Source organism: Camellia sinensis, chromosome 10, assembly GCF_055761805.1.
Source record: "Camellia sinensis isolate YWXY chromosome 10, ASM5576180v1, whole genome shotgun sequence".
Classification (NCBI taxonomy): Eukaryota; Viridiplantae; Streptophyta; class Magnoliopsida; order Ericales; family Theaceae; genus Camellia; species Camellia sinensis.
The window spans coordinates 65,337,705-65,352,173 of record NC_138970.1 but is presented as its reverse complement, the minus strand read 5'-3'; the positions used below and the strand labels follow the sequence as shown (position 1 = coordinate 65,352,173).

The following is a 14,469-nucleotide window of genomic DNA, read 5'->3' as shown; positions in this document are numbered from 1 at the left end:
CTTATTGTAAGCAAATAATGATTTCTTTGAATATGGATTCAGATCCATTAACCTTTGAGGAGGCTATGAAGTCTCAAGATGTTGCTTTCTAGAAAGTAGCAATAAACGATGAGATGGATTCTATCATGGGTAACAATATCAGGATACTTGTTGATTTAAACCCATTGGTTGTAAACGGATTTTCAAAAGGAAAATAAAAGTTGATGGCACAATTGACTAGTTCAAAGCAAGATTAGTTGCTAAGGGTTTTACTCAAAAGGAGGGTATCAATTATTTTGATACATATGCTTCGGTGGCTAGAATCACCACCATTCGAGTGTTAATTGCCTTAGCCTCAATCTATAAGCTTGAAATCCATCAAATGGATGTTAAGACTGCTTTCCTAAATGGAGAGTTAGATGAGAAAATCTACATGCAACAACCGGAAGGATTTGTTGTACAAGGTCAAGAGCACAAAGTGTGTAAACTCGTGAAGTCACTATATGGATTGAAATAAGCTCCAAAATAGTGGCATGAGAAATTTGACAAAGTAATAGTGTCAAATGGTTTTAGGATACATGAATATGATAAGTGTGTGTACAGTAAGTTTACTAGAAATAGAGGTGTAATCATATATCTATATGACATGCTTATTTTTGGTACTGACAATGATGTCATTGAAAGTACTAAAAATTTCTTATCGTCTAGCTTTCATATGAAAGAAATGGGCTTGGCTGATGTAATTTTGGGTATTAAGATCAAACGAGAGGACAATAATTTGATTCTAACCCAGTCGCACTATATTGAGAAAATTCTTAAGAAATTTAATCAATATAATTGTACACCCATGTCTACTTTGAAATTGTATCCCAATACTAGAAGAGCTGTTGATCAGCTAGAATATTCAAGAGTAATAGGTAGCCTGATATATGCCATGACTTGCACTAGACCTGATATTGCTTTTGCAGTGGGAAAACTTAATGGATACACTAGTAATCCCAGTAGTGTGCATTGGCATGCTATTAACCGAGTACTTAGGTACTTGAGGAAAACAATAGACAATGGAATAGTCTATAATGGTTATCCAGCAGTGCTAGAAGGATTCACAGATGCTAGTTGGATAACTGACCGTGAAGACCACTCGTCCACGAGTGGTTGGATTTTTACTCTTGGAGGAGGGGCTATCTCCTGGAGTTCTAAGAAGCAAACATGCATAATAGACTCAACTATGGCGTCAGAGTTTGTAGCGTTAGCATCTTGTAGCAAAGAGGCAGAATGGCTAAGGAATATCTTATTAGAGATTAAGATATGGCCAAAACCTATACCACCAATATCTTTGCATTGTGATAGTGAAGCAACTCTATCACGGGCCTATGGCCATGTCTATAATGGAAAGTCTAGGCGTATAGGACTGAGACATAGCTGTGTTAGGCAGTTAATCACAAAAGGTGTGATTACCATTAGTTATGTAAAATCAAGTGAAAACTTGGCTGACCCCTTAACAAAGGGACTTGCAAGAGATTTAGTATGGAAAACATCATAGGGGATGGGTCTTAAGGCCATTTAACATAATCACTCCTGATGGAAACTCAACTCAACGCTTGAAGAAACATCAAGTCTTGAGTTCAATGAGCCCACGTACACCATTTGTCGTGATTGCAAACACTTAGTTTTATTTCTTTTTCATCCCAAGGTTGAAGTGCTTGGTACCTGTAATGTGAAAAGAAGAGGATGAGTTAGCAAACTCTTAATAAGCTTACAACTGGGTTGTTAGGGTACTGTAAATTACAGGAGTACTCTCAGTAAGCTTACCTATGTGAGTGTAGGAGGTGGTGCCGCTTTCTATGAGTCCAAGGGCTTGACTCTAGAGCGCTCATGAAACAAGATATAGACACAAGGCCAATCCACGTGTCGGTTTGTTTGAATACTTGAGGTAACCTGTACTGTACGTGGGATATGTCCGGTTAGTCATACAAGATTGCTAATTCAAAGACAAGTCTACTATGCCATCTTGTCTAACTTTGAGATGTCGTCACTAAGTGAATGATTCAAATCGTAAGATATCTTCACCTATGCATAAGGCTGCCAAGTGAACCAAGAGTCATTATCTGGTATTTTGAAAATGGTAGGGGAATGTTGGGAAATTTTCAAAATGGTTTTTAAAATTTATAGTTTAATTTTTGGGTGTTTTCAAAACCTTCCTTGTTTTTCTTTCGAAAGCATTAATTAAGCTTGGGGACTTTGTCCCACATTGGAAAGAGAGCAAAACATGGAGCACTTAAGCTACATGGAATATTCTTTTGACTATGGAATTATGGGATGAAAGCTAGTATGCATGCACCCACACCGCAAGGATGGTGCTTCGCACCACACGCACACACACGCGCACGCACGTGCGTGGTGTGGGCAGTGGGCTGTGTGGCGTTTGATGGCGAACTTTGCACTTAGCACGGACGCATCGGCGGAAGGTGCCATGAGGGCGCTTTCCTATTTGCATCGAACAAGTTAGAGCGATGACGTGGATCCGACGTGGCATGGGTGACGTGGAATACAGTCAACTGCACATGGCAATGATGTGTTTCCTACTTGCATCGGACAAGTTGGAGCGATGACGTAAATCCGACGTGGCATGGGTGACGTGGAATACAGTCAGCTCCACGTGGCAATGGCATGTCGTCCGTTGGCGATAAGTCAACCAAGCGATCAAACGGTTGTGTCCAATCTGGAGTGAGTTGATCATAGCCGTCGATTGGAGATGCATGCGATCGTACAGATGAGATGGCACCCGATCGTGATCAGGTGTGATTAGTCAAGGCATCTATTCGGTGTTAGAATGATCTACACCATAGATCGTTGATCCAACGGTCAAATCTGATCGGATGTGATCAAGGGACATGACCATTCGATTAGGTGCTTCAAGGTCTATAAATAGGCTCTGAAATCAGCCATTTCATTCCATCCAAAATCCTGAAAAGTATTCCTGTAATTCTCTCTCTCTCTTTCTCTCCCCCTCTTGATTTTGAATTTTCGATCAAGAGTTTCTTAAGAAAATTTCTGTTTTTCTTATTGATAATCAAGTTCTCCAAATTTAATTATCAGTGTCTTGGTTTCTTGATTATATCAAGAGTGTTCTGATCTATTGTCGTCAGTCCAGACGCCGATAGACTAGATATTTAGATCAGGCTTCATTGTATCCTGGAGGAAAATTTGTTGTAACCCCCTGCACACCTTTTGGTGAGTACAAATATTGTCTTTAGGAAAGCGACTTATAGTTACGCAACTTGAAGCACTAATTTTCTATTCTATAGAGACAAGATCGTTGCCAAATTTTGAAGACCCAAAGACCACCATTTGAAGAATTCAAGACCATTTGTTCCAACATATTTTATGTTGAGTATGTTAAATTTTAGTTGCTAGGATGAGTTAGGAAATTTGTGTATATGCTAGAGTCCTAGGCATTGAGTAAATTTAATTTTATGTGCAAGGCATGATCTCATATTTGGTACCTAACGATTTTTTTGCAATTGAAATGAATTTAGGTTAATTTAGAATATGTTTTGGTGGTTAAGGCATTTTTTTATTGAAATTAAATTATGGTGCAAACTTATGTATGTAAACTTATATTTCCAAATATCGATTTGTTTGAGCTAGAATGTGATTAATGTTGTTATGTATGTTTACTTATGTGATACAGCTCAGGAGAAGAATCTAATAAAAGTTTAGCAACGCCGGAGTTAAAAGAGGAGTTCCAGGACCACACGAAGTGACCAATTTATTTATCTTACTCTTATTCTTAGAGAGCATTAGAGTTCTGTTTGATTATTTAAGTGTTTTATTATGCTTTTACCGTATAGGATTAACGGAAAAGGATTTTGTAACTATAGTCATGGATTTAATAGTATTCATAAGGTGACTAAATAAGGATTTGGTACTCAATTGTTAATATGTATAGAGATTGTCAGAAAAACAGCCACTTCAGGATTTTTGTTCATCTACTGCTATTGATGCTTGCTTCAGTGAATTATCAAGTCTTTTTCTCAATACTCTACAGTGTTTATGTTTTCTATTTTTCTCTCTTTGTTGCTTTTTTACATTAAAGTAAGTTTCAAGTCCTTAGAAACTACTTTTATACTTCAAGGCAAGGAGAGGGCAGCTTGACAAAAATCAACACTTTTTAGTAAATTTGACCCAGCAAGTGGCAGCCCTTGCATGGGAAGTGCAAAAACTTGCAAAAGGAGCTACGATTCAGTTTAGTATATGATATACAGGTTTCAATGTCCAAAAAAGTAGAGATAAACTCATTCCATGAGGAAGAAGAGAGGCCACCACCTAGGTCTATTTTGTGGAACATCATCAAAATTCAAAATTCAAAGTCTATAAATTGCCATGTCATTATGAGTTTTAAAATACTGATGTATTAATGTAGCTCTTTCACAATCATTGATTATGATGTAGATATCTCCATTTCCTGCCTGCAAGGGGGAGATTTCAAACTAGCACTTGAAGTGGAGTGTGATGTTTCTCTAGTCAATTTGGTAGAATCTTAACCAACGGAGTAAACCTATTGCATTTTAAGCAAGAAGTTAACGACGCAAGGAAATTGTATTAATGTGGAATTTTATGTTGTGGTGCAAGCATTGTAGCTTACAATTTTGTCCTTAAGCATGAGGATAGTTCACAAAACCAAGTTGCAAATGCATTGAGTTGTAGAATGATTTAATACTTTATTGGTTAAAGTAATTGAATCTGATGCTATTAAAGGTGTTTATTCATAGAATATTTTTCAAACTCGTTGTGAATCAAATATGGGGAAGATGGAAATTTTCTAGTCCAAGAGCTACATGGAATTGATATAATCCATCTTAGGCAAGATAAAGTTGTTCTCCTCTTGGAAGACAAATGTTATAGGCCTAGTATATGGAGGGATGTTGGACAGACGAGCAATAGGTGTCACACTCATCAGTTAGCTACGGGCCAGTCACAAGATAGTGACTTCCAAATTGCAACTGTTGTTGGGCTACTTTTACCTAGGCATAGCACCTAGCAGGCTAGCACAATTCAATTATGCTGGTGGTTGATCAGTTTCTTAAGATAACCCATTTTATTCTATGTACTCGAACTGCCATGTATTATTGGCGGTCGAGATATCGTAGGAAGTAAGGGTGTAAAATAGCCGACCAACCGATAGGGTTTTTATCCGTTTAGGTTCGGTATCCTGCTTTTGTATTTTGGAGATAGAGTGAATCAAAACCAACAAAAATACTATTTACCCATTTCAAATCTATTATTTAATGCATTAGTGCATGATTATACATAAAGTTTGCCAGATCTGTCGTAATATACTATAAAACTTATCCTATTCATGAATCTCATTTACTCTCTCTCTTTCTCTCTCTCTCTCCATTGTTCTCTGTTATCACTTCCCTCTGCTCCTCTCCCTTTTCCTCATTTTACGATGGGTGTCTGCAATGCTACTATTTCAGTCCATCAATGGTGGAATTATAGTCATTCGTGGAGATCTTCAAGTAGGTGGCATAGTCAGGTTTGGCAGTGCCTTCCATGAAGAAATCAAAGAGGGAAAGTGATTAAGTAAAGGGCAACATGAGAGCAAATGAGAAGCGAAGGAGAAAATTTAGACATAAGGTGTGCTTTTTTCATTCTTAGAATGGAATTTTTTGTTGGTATTTTTTATTAAGTATGATTATCAAATTAGAATTCTAAAATTGTTTCATTCTGATATTCACTATTTATGTTGAATTTTGGGGAAATGGAATTCAGGTTTGATTTGTAAAATTGAAACTTTTTATGCAAATTGGTTTAATCGGTGAAATACATCATTTAGTTATGTTAACTGATGTAGGAATTTGGGATTGAATTGCCAACCTGGTAAAATAACCTGAACTAAACCACACAATTCAAAAATCGAAAGATCAATTATATGACTAGTACATATTAGAAGAAAAAATGATGGATAGATCAAGTGGACCTAGCTGAAGGAAGGGCGCTAATTTTCTATGCCATTTCATAGAACTAATGTTGGACTAGGGGGTCGTCACATGTTTTAGGTGAGGTTTTCTGAAAGAGTGTCCACATCTCCAACGGTACCGTAAGGACAGAACAAAAACATTTGCCTGGACTTTTAACCTCAAAAAGAGTGAGACCCTTCAGTAGGGGCCACTTTCTCCTATCTTTCAGAAGAGTGAGGATCTCCTGCTAGACTAGAACCTCCTCTTCACCTTTCACACACCCAAACTCATGTTTGCCACAATTGACTAGTAAGACTTGGGGGCTCTTGTAGCTTGGTATGAAGCCATAGTGTGGTTTTCAGATAGTTTCATGGCCAATATTGTGTCCAGGGTGTGGTCTTCGAGTAGTGTCATGATCTATTCTGAGAATTGGGAATCATGTGGCTTAGTGGCTAAGAGCAAAGTCTCATCAGGGTGTGGATGATGTCTTCACCTCGACCAATCGACAACAGGCACTTATCCTGATATCATCGACATCATAAGATCCTTATCAGATTATCATAGAATCCTAACTTGATCACAAATAATTTCTATTTCAATTGCAACACAAGGCCCACTTACATACTAAAAGGACATCAACTTTATCTCAATCTCTTTTTGTTATTTTTATAAGTAACTTTTCCTCAATCTCCTTTGCTTATAAAAGGAAGGCTTCTCTCCTCATTTGGATCATATATCACCAACTATACCTTTGGGTCCTACGCTGCTTGCATTGCTCTTTACTCACAGTAATCTCCATCATCTCCAACTAAATGTTTGCAGTATCCATTTCTCCAATGCTTACATTTGGACCCTCTACACCAAGAAACATAGAAAAGGCTAATTCCTTGGAACATCTAATAGCCCTTAACAAGAGGGAAAAGAAGACCCAAGAGACAATTATTTTTATTCAGCTAGAAAAGTGGGCAAACACCACTGAATGCTGGCTACCTCCTGTGCTAATATTATTCGGATTGAATTTATAGCTCTTCTTAGGTTTTAAAAAAAGAAAAACGGTTATACTGTTCAATGCTGGCCACATCCTATGCTACTAGTATTTTGATCGATTTTACAACTTTTCTATGGTAAGGAGGGGTTTTTAGCATAGAGCACCAAATATCGCTCGTTCTACTACTTTGTTGTCTGTAGTAAATAGAATGTCTACAATATCATGGTATCATATGATGTAAGTTTGAGGGCCATAACATGAAATTGCTAACCTCACAACCCAGCTATAACTAAAAGGTCAAGCTTAATAATGTTTCCAATGTTCTAGAAGAAAAAATGAAGGAAAAAAAAAAAAAAATTACAAGAAGAAATTAAAACCGCAAGGAGATTTCTATGAAAAAGTGATGCAGAACAAATTTTTGTTGTAAATCAACTCAATAAAATCCTGAACTCTTGCTCTTTAGTTCCAGCACAAATTCATTTTTTTAACATTCAACTGGGCCAATCCCTAGTTTAATCCTAACAGCAAATATCCTAGAATTTAATTGCAAATTTTTCAAGATCAATTTTTATAAGGGAGGCTTATGTGTAGGTCTTAATAGGTAGATTTATTATCCAATAGACCCTATAATAATTAATAGCGTTTTTCATCAAATACTATTAAAAAAACATCACTAATTGTTAATTTTCAGCAATAATTTGAAAATTGTTACAAAAAATGTCACTAATACAGTTTACAAAAATTATCAAAAAAAAGTCGCTAATTTTCAATGACAATTTGAAAAATTCGTCACAGAAAAACATCACTAATTGTAAGTTTTAGCGACAATTTATAAAAACGGCGACAAAAATAATTTTAGCAACATATGCAAAAAATCGTCACAAAAAAATATTTTTAGCGACGATTTTATTAAGACTTAGGCCAAGTTTGGCATGTGGCCAAAAAGTCAAAAAGTCAAAAAGTTACTCAAAAAGTTAAAAAGTTATCACTATTCACCAAAAGTCAAAAATTACGGCTACACAACTCTGAATCCTAATTTTCTCCTACACACTAATTTATACAATTTTTTAATACACATTTTTCCATAAAAAGTCAAAAAGTTAACCCAAACAACCATATTTTTTTCCCCAACTTTTTAGTCTAAAAAGTCAAAAAGTGCACTTATTTTGGACATCCCAAACAATCCATTATTTTCAATAAGACTTGATGAGAATTAAGTCCAACTATTAGGACCTATTGGTCGTTTACCCTTTTTATAGGAGTTTCACTTAATGCAACCCTAGCCTACAAATTCATCCAAGTTTGGTTCTTCCCTTTATAGGTTGCACAAATACCATAAGTGGTGTTTACAGGAGTCAACAACATTAATCATATGCATAGAAGTATAATACCTTAAATTAAGGAGACAAAATGAATGCTGGAACAAATATACATTATTAATACATAAATGTCGGATGTACCAAAAGTTGTATTTGAAAGACAAAGATATAGAAGCAGCAGTCAAAAGTATGAGCAAAGACATACACACACTAGGCCAAAAAAATCATCTCCAAAATAAGCACATAACAAGGTCTCAATCAATGCAAAACAATACCAGACATAGTCAATATCACAAGCAGAAACAGTAGCCCATTGATCATCTTAATTCTTCAATACACTGCAGGTACAACAACCATCAGAATGACTGCTTAAAATATTAAACCAAAAGAGAAGGAAATTTGAAAAATCAAATGTTGACCAAGCAGGAGAAACTAAATCAAGCAAGAAGAAGATCCAACCAGAATAACCATGCACTCAGCTTTAGTTTATAAGTTCAATTAGTGGCTTCTAACTATAAGTTCACCCCTGCATGAAATTATTTTCTAGAATCCATTAAGAATGTCAGCTATTACTAAGAATTAGATAAAACATTTTCTTTCCATTTTTTTGAGAAAGTGAAACTTACTTGTGTAGATAAGCGGCAATCCCAAGAATTATGCACAACAGTATAATATCAATACAAAAATTTTGACTGGACCTCAGTTGAAACAAATCAAAACTTTCTGTCAAATCCAGCAAAGAGATCTACGACATAGCACAGCTGAATCTCTCTCTCTCTCTCTCTCTCTCTCTCTCTCTCTCTCTCTCTGTGCAGCACACAAAGTGATGCAAATATACAGAAAATACAGTGGCAGCTCAATCACCTGGTTAACAGTATCCTTAAGTCTCACATTGGTGTTCTTAAGGTTAGATGCCGCCTTGTCGACCTGTAGGAAGAAATACACCATTAACAATTTAAGAATGCTTGTAGCTTCAGCTATTACCAAGACAGGAGGTGTTCTCAAACCTTAGTGTCAATCTCGTCCATTAAAGGAGCTTGCCTATCCGTTTCCTATATGAATTGCAAAGTCATAAATTGATGTGCACAAAATGGGACAAAGCAATAGATACAAATGCACAAGGCAGTAGCAAACCTCATTCAAATAATGGGCCATGTTTTTCAATGTAACCAAACCTTCTGATATCACTTCCAATTCTTGGTCCTGTGTGAACATCAAAGTAAAACACGTTATTTTTATTTTTTATTTAGAATCAATAGAACAATGAATGCAGAAACCACAAAAGAACAAATCCTCATCAAAAAAAAAAAAATCATATTTCCTTCCAATTAAAAAAAGAAAGGTATTCAACTCTAAAGAATTACATGCCTGCTTCATTTTCTACATTTCATATTCTTGCTTGAATTGGCTGGACTCTTCTGTTTGCTGGAAGTATTCACTGTTGACCTGTCCATCTATGATCCAAATGAAACAAATAATTGAACAATAGATCTCAAGTAAGAGCCTCCCAGAAAAAAGAAAAAAGGAAGGAAAAACAAGAGTAGAATAAAGGCAACCAATCACTTGAATCAAACTTGATTTCTGTGCGGGAAGCAAAACCTGTCCAGCCTCCAGATTGTTTGGGAGCAGCTGCAGTCCCATCTGGTATGGCTTGAATCCTATCTGGCAGAGCAAGGACCAAATCATTACGAGCAGCAAGTTCTTCTGTTGAAAGCCCCTTAACCTGAAGTAAGATTTATTATTGATGCAACATCCATCAAATGGTTAAACGAAACTAATAGGCTTCAGAAGCCGTAACGCCCTAAAAAATATACATGTAAACCCAACATTCATGGCATCTGTCACGACCCCATTCCGCCCCTAGTAGAATGGTGTCGTGATGGCCAGTAATCCGAGATTACCGAAGGCTAACTTCCAAGATTCACCCACAATCAGAGTATTACATATGGGGCTAACATGTTCGGAAACAATATATTCAAGTCTAATTGGTCCATAAGAGTTGTGCATAAGTCAATGAAATGGCATACATTTTTACATAGCTTTACAACTTAAGTACAATGAAAATGAAGTACAAAAATACATCTTGACCAAAAGGCTTCTCGAGCCATCATATACAAAATACAATGAAATGCAAGCTAAGAAGCATGATCTTCAAGATGCTACAAAATGCGAATCCAAAACAAGTTGCAAAGCACATCTAGGCGTCGCCGTCGTCCTGCTCATCACCTACATATATATAGAGAGGGTGAGCTTGGATACTCAGTGAATGGTACAAGTAATAAAGGGTTTGCATGAACGATATCCGAGATCTTTAACAAAACAATACATAAACATAGCTTGTAGCAAACATGGGGTTAATCAAGTTCATCAATCAAAGTCTTTCAAGGCGTTCAAGTTTCAAGGGATGGCATTATCAAGGGTTGTGCTACAAATGCTTATAGTCCCCTAGCACGTACGGACTTTCAAAGGTTGTGCTGCAAATGCTTATAGTCCCCTAGCACGTACGGACTTTCAAAGGTTGTGCTACAAATGCTTATAGTCCCCTAGCACGTACGGACTTTCAAAGGTTACATTCAAACAAGGCTAATACTTGATACACAAGATAGGGATAATCATTCATGCTAAACAAATACTTTTCTAAAACAAGCGAGGCAAAGCTTTATCAAAACGTTATAACATAACTTTATTAAAAATACCACTCATATAGTTCTGCAAACGTCGGGGTTGCAGGCAAGGATCCAAGGCCTACAAGCACATAACAAATCACATTGAATGCACTATCAAACAAGCTTTACATGAATGCAAATGATCTCGACATTCCTTCAAACTAGGTCGAACCAAAACAAAACACTGTTCCTCATCTCGGGAAAACATAGTGGGCACCAACCAGGTCATGGCCGAGGTCCCACACCTCCTTGCCGAGGTGTGGTCCTGATGGCCACATTCAAGGAAAAGAAGTCGGGAAAATCTGGGTTTCCCTTTTTTGAAGAACATGAAGAACATGAATGCTCGATCAGAGCTTGTTATTACGAAAATCTGGGATTTCATGAGATGAGTTCGAAAACATGGACCTGGGTACCCATACTTGAAGATCTTATGAAGACAAACACAAAAACATGAATCTTGATGCAAGCTTTCGGATCAAAACATGACTTTTATTCAAGAACACATGAATAACACTTTCTCTTTCTAAAACCAAACTTTAAATCAATGCATGGCTTACAAATCATGCTCGATCATGCAATGCAGCTAGATGATCAACAAGAGCGACAAGAGTAGGTCAAGATTCTAACCTCAAAACTCGGATCTAACGGTTCAATCTTCTAGGAGTCAAGCTCAAGATCTACTCTCTCACTCTAAAACTTCTTCTTCCTCCTAGAGCTTCTCTCTCTAAAAGACAAGGATATGATACCAAATGATAGGTTCTCCCGTCTGGTTCTAGGCTTAATCTTCTGCTGGGACACGTGGCAGCAACCGGTTGGGTTTCCTCAAAAAGGTGGCTGACAGGCCAGACAAAAGCATGGCGAAAGGGTGTTCAACAAGTAAAGTGGCATGGGCACTCTGGCAAGATACTGACATCGGGTGAAAACATCGGCTCTGGTAGGTAAGATGTCAATGATCCCGGCTAGGAAGGACAACACTTGGCCTAGCTGTGCCATATCTCGGCCTAGATGTGCCACACCTCGGTCTAGGTCGTACCAGTCCAAGAACAGGATCACTTGGGTTCAAGGATAACATCTCGGCGTAGATGATACACATCTCGGCCTCGGTGGTACACACCTCGGCCTAGATAGTGACATCTCGGCCAATATGCTAGGACGAAGATAGAGGTCAACCAAAGTGGTCCCAATGGGGGTTCTAGGCTGAAGGCGACCTCTGCTACACACACACCAAACAAGGACAAAGCATGCAAGTAACACTTATGCAAGACAAATCGAGGTTTGCAAACGCAACATATCAAGACAAGATCATGAAATAAATGCAAGCATAACTAGAATGAAGTGAGGGTTGTTACAGCATCCATAGACATAAAAAAATAAAACATACTTCCATTCATCAGAGTATTTAGTTCAAAAGTATTACATGTTGACAACAAAAGTAGGTGCCCTACGGGCTTACAACTTTCCAAGCCAACACTTGGTTACAAAAAATAAAGAGAGTTCTAACTCTAAACACATTAAGCCCTTGGCTTGAATTTACATGTAATACCAAAAAAAATCACAACAAAAAGATCTTTCAGCCTCTAAGCCTCCCAAGCTACGTCCTTGGATGTGGCATATCACCTGAACCAGAAAATGATGTCCCATATAGGGTGAGTCAACGCCCAGTAGAGATATGCTAAACATAATATGAACAATCACTAAAACATTAGTATTTGATAAATGTTCAACTCAAATAAACAGACATACGTCTCTATCATAACCAAACCATGTTCACAGGTCTATATATGTATATATGCAGCAGCATAGGCGTTTCCAAAATATGTGATGTCTACTGGGCATGTAACTGGAAAAGTAGAATGGGCCTGTAATTGATCATCCGCTCGTAACCGTGTGTCTCGTATTTCGACTTCGACGCGACCAGTAGAATTAAATGAACATTGTGGCCTGTAGCTTAGCTTGCATTTTTCAATTATCATAGACTTGAACGTGAGTTTCTGCCACACCGCATCGCCTATCTTTGGATTTGTTATTGGTATATTGGACACCGGTAAGTTTGATGTCGCGTCTATGATTTGGGTTTCCAAATCGCCCTCTTCATTTTCGTGGAGATTATCTGTAAGATCGGCTTGTTGTATTTCTTTAGACATTATGATAGCGCAGCGATCTGTTAGAATTGTCAAACACACAATTCTCATATGGGGCATCAATGGCTAATGTATGTTCTTATATATCGCTTTTCATAGAGTTGAGAGAATAATTAATTTAAAACGACGTCTCTAAAACGACGTCGCATTGAGGCCATAACTCACTCTCAATGACGTCACTTACTCTCTCGGATGACGCAAGTCACTCTCTAAAAACTTTACTCGTGGAAGAGAGTTAGGGAGTGAGTTATATAGGTGCCCAGGAGCGTCCCACTAATATTACCTGGGACGCTCTCCCCGCGCCACGTGTCGTCCTCCGATTGGTGCTCCCTTCCGTATTTTGTGGCGCGTTGTCGGCTAGGGGTACGAAATGGCAATCCAAAATGTTTCTGGCTAAATTATGACAAGTTGTCATCCAATTATGACCGGATTTCATTTAATCCACCATTGCCGTATGTTCATCCATTTACAGACACAGTATGGATCGTTCCAACAGCCATACAACAATGGGTTGCAGACAATTTAAGAGACGAAGCCCAAAGACCGCACAGGCCCAAGAGCATTATAATTGAAGGCCCATCTAGAATTGGTAAAACATGTTGGGCCCGGTCTTTGGGTCTGCATAATTATTATTCTGGCCACATCGATGTAAGGGACCACAAGGACGACGCTTTCTACAACATAATCGATGATGTGGCCCCATAATTTTTGAAACATTGGTGGGAGTTTATTGGAGCGCAACGGGATTTTTTTCAAATTGTAAATATGCCCACTTGAAGAAGATAAAGGGCGAAATTCCAAGTATTATATTATGCAACCCCGGAGCCGACTCTAGTTACAAAGAGTTTTTGGAAAAACATGAACACGCCGGGCTCAAAGCATGGACGATCCGAAATGCAGAATTCTATACCGTCGATGACCCCCTGTTCGCCAGAACCAATCAAGAAAAGGCATCGTAATGCCAAGAAGAAGGCCCAACGCAGGAAGATATTCCACTTCCAATGCGGGTGTTCGTTATTCCATGTCAACGGATGTATCGAACCACATCCATTAGAGCGAGAGGACGCTATCAGGGGTCTTCTACGATACTTTGAAGAACCCGATGTGGTTCAAAGCAGTGGACATGTCCAGACCGGCCAATTAGGGGGTGTACAAGATAGAATGCCTCTTCAACTACAACCTCCGAAAAGCATTGAGAATCCGGACGTTTACCGCGACAATGTATACATGGCTGACATCCAGTGGTCGCAGAAGCCTGCCGAAGACTGTATTTACCCAGCTTATTGCACGCAGGATGACAAACAAATTATCCAGCTTTGGGATTATTAGCCCTGTAAATTATTATCTCGCACTGACCATTGTACTCGACGAGTTTTCATATTATGTAAAATATTGGTGATGGGAAAATAT

General features: G+C 38.0%; 1 long non-coding RNA gene across 1 annotated transcript; it reads right to left on the bottom strand.

Moving 5' to 3' along the window:
- Nucleotides 1–8,440: 8,440 nt before the first annotated feature.
- On the bottom strand, nt 8,441–9,306 carry LOC114266268 (uncharacterized). The gene is made up of 3 exons (XR_014343265.1): nt 9,260–9,306; nt 8,879–9,179; nt 8,441–8,590 (listed from the first exon to the last, which is right to left on the bottom strand). It is a non-coding gene; the product is annotated as an uncharacterized LOC114266268 (long non-coding RNA).
- Between the last annotated feature and the right edge of the window lie 5,163 nt (nt 9,307–14,469).